At 39.7% G+C, this 7,177-nt stretch overlaps 1 pseudogene; it reads left to right on the forward strand.

Annotated features, from left to right (window-relative positions):
- The first annotated feature begins 2,713 nt into the window (after positions 1-2,713).
- Positions 2,714-4,211, forward strand: LOC115302782 (annotated as a pseudogene).
- The last annotated feature ends 2,966 nt before the right edge of the window (positions 4,212-7,177 follow it).

Consider the following 7,177-nt stretch of genomic DNA (forward strand, 5'->3'; position numbering starts at 1 on the left):
TTCCAACTGCCACCTGAATTTCTAATTGCCACGTAACAGATCACAATCATAGGTTCCAGCCATTATGACACGGATGTCTTTAGGATGCCATTATTCTTCCACTACAAATGCTTCTAATTCTCTTTAACAGTTTCTAATATACAGCAAACCATGTCCATGCAGAATTTCTGTATTAAGATAAACTTTGCTTATAAACTAATTTTTTTATTAAAAATTTTTTTGATGGTTTTTTAATTTTTGATACAGAAAGAGACAGAGCACGAGAGGGGGAGGGGCAGAGAGAGGGAGACACAGAACCGGAAGCAGGCTCCAGGCTCTGAGCTAGCTGTCAGCCCAGAGCCTGACGCGGGCCCGAATCCACAAACGTGAGATCTGACCTGAGCTGAAGTTGGACGCTTAACCGACTGAGCCATCCAGGCGCCCTGCTTATAAACTAATTTTAATCATAAAAATACTAGTGACAAGAAGACAATAAATAGAGAAGTATACAAAGAGGTTTGGAGACTGTTTCATAGTTTCTTCTAAAGGTAAAAATATTTTTATTCTATTGCCCAGCAATTCTACTCTTAGGCATTTCCCCAAGATAAATGAAAAGATAATGTTCACAAAAAGGCTTGTATGTGAATGTTCACAGCAGCTTTATATATAAAAGCCAAAAGCTGGTAACAACCCAAATGTTCATGAACAGCGATATAGGCAAACAAATCATGGTATATTCAGAAAAGGAATAAATTACTGATGTAACAACAATATGGTTGAATCACAATAGCATTTCGTTGAGTGAAAGAAGCCATATAAATAACTACAAAAGAATACATACTATATCTGATCCTTTACATGAAATCCTAGAACAGGCATAATGATTCATGATAGAAGTCAGAATGTTATGGTCCTACACAGAGGCAGGAAAGTAACTGGAAAAGGACAAAACGGAATTTTCGAGAGTGTTTGGGTGGCGGTTATGCAGGCATATGCAATTGTCGACATTCATTGAACTTCAGTACTGTGTCATTCAAAGAGTCTACCAAAGCTCCCTGGTAACTATCTAGATACATGTGAGTAACTTCTAATGTCATCTGTCTTGCACATAGTTTTAGTTCCTTTGCTATTCAGTTTACTCTCAGACATTCTCACTCTTGTTAAAATTACTTCTAGGGAATCAGTAAAAAGCTCCATTTATTTGGATCTAAACAAAGTAGCCAAACACATATATCGCCCCAATTTTCCCATTAGCATAACTATTTTTAGAGAACAAATGTCCTTGCCTTTCTCTCATGGGCTGATGCTTTATGTATGTCTCTTCCAAACTGATAATCCAAAATGACTGTACTCAGTGCCACAGGAGAGGAGTACATTACTGCAGGCTCATTACCTTTAAAAAGGGGTGTATCTATTTCTCATTAATTAGAATGAAATAAGATCAAATAATAGACCAATTCATGATAATTTCTATTCTTGTAATTGACATCATCAGACAAATGATTTCAAGAACAATGAATATTTCCAATTAGAATTTCTTCAACCTTATTTACATTCAATTTTCCCTTATAAAAATTTAAATTCAATCAATTTTTATTTACTGGAAGTATATCTGTAAGAAGCTCTCACTAATTAGATCTGAAGTACAAAATTCAATTATATAAGGTAGGTCAGATTAAACTCATTTGTCAAACTTTAAATTATAAGTAACTTTAGGATAGTTTCTCGTTATATACTCAGATCTTCTATGTCAAAATCATTTGTATAAGTAATTAGAAGCCAAATGCTTTGAACTTCACATTTGCTTATCCTTATCAATCTATGGAACACCATTTCACTTAGTTTGTCCAAAACTACAGGTGATAAGCCAAATTTACTGTTTTAGAGTATAACACAATTTTACATTAGTTTCAAGTGTATAACATAGGGATTCGACAACCCTGTACATTATTCTATGCCCATCACAAATATAACTACCATCTGTCACAACACAACCCTATTACAATACTACATTCCCTATGCTATTCCTTTCATCCTGGTGACTTATTGTTACATGTCAGTTTTAATTTCCTTTCCACTAATTGCAAAAATAGTACCTTTCCAAAAAAACTTTCAAACAAATCCTACTTTTTGAAACTTATTTTTCTCTTTCATTTTGTTTTCTGAACATTTAATAACATCTGGGGCCACATATTTAGTTTTTAACTTTAAAGTTGATTTAGAAAAAAACAACGGATCTCAATTTACCAATGAATCAGTAAAGAAATAGACACTTTTTTCAATTCAAAGTCATCCTTATAAACATGTCCAAAATTAAACCAACTGACGGGAGAGCATATGTGTATAATGAAAAAATATATCAATATTTAATATTTAATGTGTTATGGGTCCATAACAAAACTAAACAAAAAGTAGTTTTAAAACGTGTCATACTATTTTTACACATAAAACGTACTTTCTACAGAGCACCTCCAGGGCTGCAGACACTGCTCTGTGGGAGGAAGGAGCCCGGGCATCAGCCCACCACTGCACCTGTGTCAGATCCCTCTGGTCTGACTGAACCCGGTTTGGCCACTGCCTCAGCAGTGGCAGCCACAGCTCCTAGTGGAAATTATATTACATAGAATATTTGGGGTGACATCTTCCTGAAAGATCTTTGAGAATTACAGAGGGGGAAAATCTAATGTATTTAAGAAAGTGGTAAACTTTGCAAAGTGGAGGGAAAAAACCTTGGATGTCTGTGGACATGAATAGGCATGGGTCTACAGCAATGAAGAGACTATGACCCAAATTGTGAGGAGGAGGAGGAAGATGAGGACCCCAGGAGCACAGAAGACTATCATGTGATTGCAGCCAGTGATGTGGAGCAGCAGGGAGTCAGCACCTTTGATCCTGAGGAGCACCAGTTTACCTGCTTGACCTACAAGCAGGCTGAGGGTGTCCTCAGTGAGCACATGACCAACTTAGCCCCTGTCCTAAAAACCACTGATGTTCACTACCACCAGTACATCCTCCCTATGGCACTGGTCTCTCATTCAGTTGCTAAACTTACATTAGTTAAATTGCACTGGCAAGCTGCAGAGATACTGGACAGATACAGGTCTAATTCTGCTCAACCTGTCATTGAGGGTCAACTTCAGCCCCATTCCTTGAAACATGTCCCCACAGCCCATCCCTTCATGATTGTGCAGTGTGTATGCAGTTTGTGCAGAAGGAAAACCTACTTTCTCTTGCCTGTCAACACCACTTTTGCTATAGCTTGTGGGAGCAGCACCGTTTAGTACTTGTCAAGGATGGTGTGGGTGTGGGAGTCTCTTGAATGGCTCAGGACTAGCCACTCCAAACACCAGAGGACTTTGTGTGCTTCCATTGTCACCCAATGAAGAATTAAGAGACAAATACAGAGACTCCCTCTTTAGGGACTATGGGGAAAGTCATTACCAGCTCCAGCTTTGCCCTGCTCCAGGCTGCCTCCAGGGTTATTTGGGAACAGGAGCCCGGAGCTGGCAGAGTACAGAGCAATCAGTGCACTGAAATCTTATGCTTCAAGGGATGGATGGATCACCCCCCACTGACGGTGCTGCAATCCAGAAATGGCTCACAAAGTATGCTGAACAGTCCACCACATTAGGGCTCACACTAACGACTGTCCCAAGTATGACACCTGCATTGAGAAGGAAGGCTGCAAACGCACACAACGCTCCAAGTGTAAACACGGCTTCCGCTGGGTATGTCCAGGACACTGTTAAGACCCCAGCAGCGAGTACTATGAGTGCAGTTGGTACAAGGAGAATCCCCACACTGTCAAGCAGAAGCAGCAAGCCCAGGCAAGGGAAGCCTCAAGAAACACTTGTTCTGCTTTGACAGATGGGAAAGCCACAAGAGCTTGCAGCTGGAAGTGCAGATATACCAGCAGATTGCTGAGAAGATTCCGGGTAGAATAATGAATAATGTGGGGACTTGGAATGACCAGCAGTACCTACAGAATGCTGCCAAGCTCTTGGTCAAGAGCCCATACACCCTGCAGTATGCTTACTTTTTACTTACTACACAGAGTCTGGACCCCGGAAGAAGCTATTTCAATACTAGCAGGCTCAGCTGGAGACTGAGATGGAAAACTTGATGTGAAAAGTGGAGTGTGCAGACAGAAATGACAGACGGGACCCAGAGAACTGGACAGATGCACATAGCAGTGGAAGAGAAACTTGCTGAAGGATTTCCATGACAGCTAGGATGGATGTGGTGTGAGGAAGATGTGGTTGTGAGATCTCCCAGCTGCCGAACCACATGCTGTAGGCTCTGCCTTTCAGGATCCTGGCAATGGCCAAGGGCTCCACTCCTGAGAGACAGACATGGGCCATGTATTACTTAGTCAATTTCTGTTTTCTTCCCATCTTTTTGCTTTTTGTTTCTACCAGGGTATAACATGTTGAATTGGCTTCTTTTCAGGACTTCAAAAATTTAATGTTTATTTATTCTTGGGGTTGGGGGACAGAGAGGGAGGGAGACACAGAATCTGAAGCAGGCTCCAGGCTCTGAGCTGAGCTGTCAGCACAGAGTCCGATGTGGGGCTCAAACTCATGAGCTGTGAGATCAAGACCTGAGTTGAAGAGTCGGATGCTTCACCAATGGACCCACCCACGCACCACTCTTTTCAGGACTTTTAATTCCCCCTGAATGGTTGTTGGAAGGGAGGGAAAGTTTTCTTTCTGAATGATTATTAATAGTATTAGATCATTAAAACTTATATAGTTTTCAAAGGCTGTATAATTATACAAAAAATAGGCAAACCAAAGAATTATACAGAACTCTTTTAAAAATTAGATTGGTGTTGGTATGTTTTTATTAAAAATATACTTTGTACAGAGTTCAATGATATTTGTTGAATTGATCTCAATTCACATTGCTATTCACACACATATGCATTTTAGGCGATACTAAATTTAAAAACATTTAGGGGTGCCTGGGTGGCTCAGTCACTTAAGCATCCGACTTCAGCTCAGGTCATGATCTCATGGTTGGTGAGTTTGAGCCCCGTGCCAGGTTCCAGCTCAGAGCCTGGAGCCTGCTTCAGATTCTGTGTGTCTCTCTCTCTCTCTGCTCCTCCCCCACTCGCACTCTGTTTCTTTCTGTCTCTCAAAAATGAATAAATGCTAAAAAAACATTTAAAAGCCATCTTCAGATTGAGGGATTACTTATTTGCTAGAGGAAGGATATCAAGTCCCTCAGAGTCCCTCAGAGAAATATAAACTCACAAGTCTCTTTTCTGTGCTGCCCAATACAGTGTTTTCTGCAATTTCTTCTAGATCTGTACAAATCTTAGTCCATAGATTTAGACTCAAATATTATTAGGAAGGATTCATCCTCTGTTTGGGGAAAACCAGTTCAAATTTGTATATAATAGAAAAGTTTCCCTAGACAATGCAACTGTTAGCACAATTTTCTTCAGGAACCAAAGAAGTTAAAAAGAATTACCTTATGGACACTGTATACTCTACTTTGTTAATTAAATTTTGTATAAGTCATACTTAACTCCTTTATATCATTGTGAATGACATTTACTTAATTTTATGGTATTCCTAAATAAATCCAATCTGACATAATTCTTATTTGTCTCTCCCAGAATCCTTTACTTAGCTTGTTACTATTGGGAATCAAAATTATACCTATGTATAATTACTTTGTATTTATACCAATTGCATACTCACTGGCTACACTACCTTGTCTGATTGTTTGCATGTAAAAACACTCTCCCTACTTGAATCCAGACCTTTATCAGCTATGCTCACTGGGGTTCCTTTATTTAAGAGAAAAGCATCAGGATTACCCTGGGATCCTCTGTGATAAAGCCTCCAATGCCCATTAATCTAATATAGATTCTTCTACTGGTAATGAGAAGGTCCTTTGGACAGGTGGAATTGAAGTGAATGTTTACGGCCAGGAATTCCTTTATCATTAAATATCACAACTGCACTGACCTCACAGTTCTTTGTGTTCAGTGTCACCAAATTACAGCTTATTCTATTGTGTACACTGCACTTCTCTGACCCCATTCACCCATTCACATTTAGCCCAAATCTAGGAGCAGTCATTTTATATCTAACCAGATGCTAACAAATGGAAGTAAATAGATCCCAAGAAAGAGAAAAATCTCATCAGCCCGAGAGAGAGAGAGAGAGAGAGAGAGAGAGAGAGAGAGAGAGAGAGATTGAGATTGATTGATTGATTGATTTCAGGCTAATTCCAAACTGTTTATCAGAAAAAATCGTAAGACCATTTAAAGCATGATAACCTTGAATGTTCAGCAATCATGTGTTTTGCTCAGCACTCACTTAGTATGTCCTGTATCACTGTAATAGGAATTGTGAGAGATACAGAATAGATTAACTGAGTTGTAAAGTAAGTCCACCAGTGACTAGCCAATTTGGTTTCTAAAAGAGTGGCATATTTGCTTCAGGGTATACTGTGGCCTGGCATTGGAGATAAAATTGGAGGCCCAGGGTCATGCTGCTTTTCCTTGAGTCACTCACTTTCTGGCCGGGGAAGTCACTGATTGGTAATTACTAGAGATTGCTTCATGGGCTGAGGGCAATGATTAGAAGGATCACCTTCCAGCAGCTTTGATAGCAGCTATGTTCTGCAAGTATGCCAGCGTTAGCTTTCTCCACTGTCTGACCCTCTTTGTAGGACATCCAAGAGTAACACAGCATATCTTTAATACTCCTGTTTCTCTTTGTACCCTTTTTATGAAACGTCCAGTTTGGTTTTAAAATGCTGAGTTCGTTCATTTGCTGGGTCTTACCTCTGCATCCGCAATAGCAAATCTAGTCTGCTTCATTGGCATTCACATTGCTTAATCTCAAGGTGATTTCCATTGTTTGTGTGAACTGGGACATGTGGCCCAAATTCTTGTGTTTTATTTTTTGTTCATGTGGATCAATTTTTTTTTTCATTTCTCCTGCTCTCAGGAGTAAAGGGCAGACCTGAGGCTCTGTATATTGGGCTAGTCTCAGCTGAGGTCACATAGCTTGGATGAGATCATACAAAATGTGAAGATCCAGGAAAGTTAGCTTCAGCTAAAACCCCACAGGGGCCATTTGCAGGCCAAAAACTTTCATGTTGAATTCAAACCCTAACATTAGAGACTGCAGGGTCAAATCTTAATCTCAGGGTTAGCATTGGAGAGAATGCTTAATGA

Source organism: Suricata suricatta, chromosome 9 (genome assembly GCF_006229205.1).
Source record: "Suricata suricatta isolate VVHF042 chromosome 9, meerkat_22Aug2017_6uvM2_HiC, whole genome shotgun sequence".
Taxonomy (NCBI): Eukaryota; Metazoa; Chordata; class Mammalia; order Carnivora; family Herpestidae; genus Suricata; species Suricata suricatta.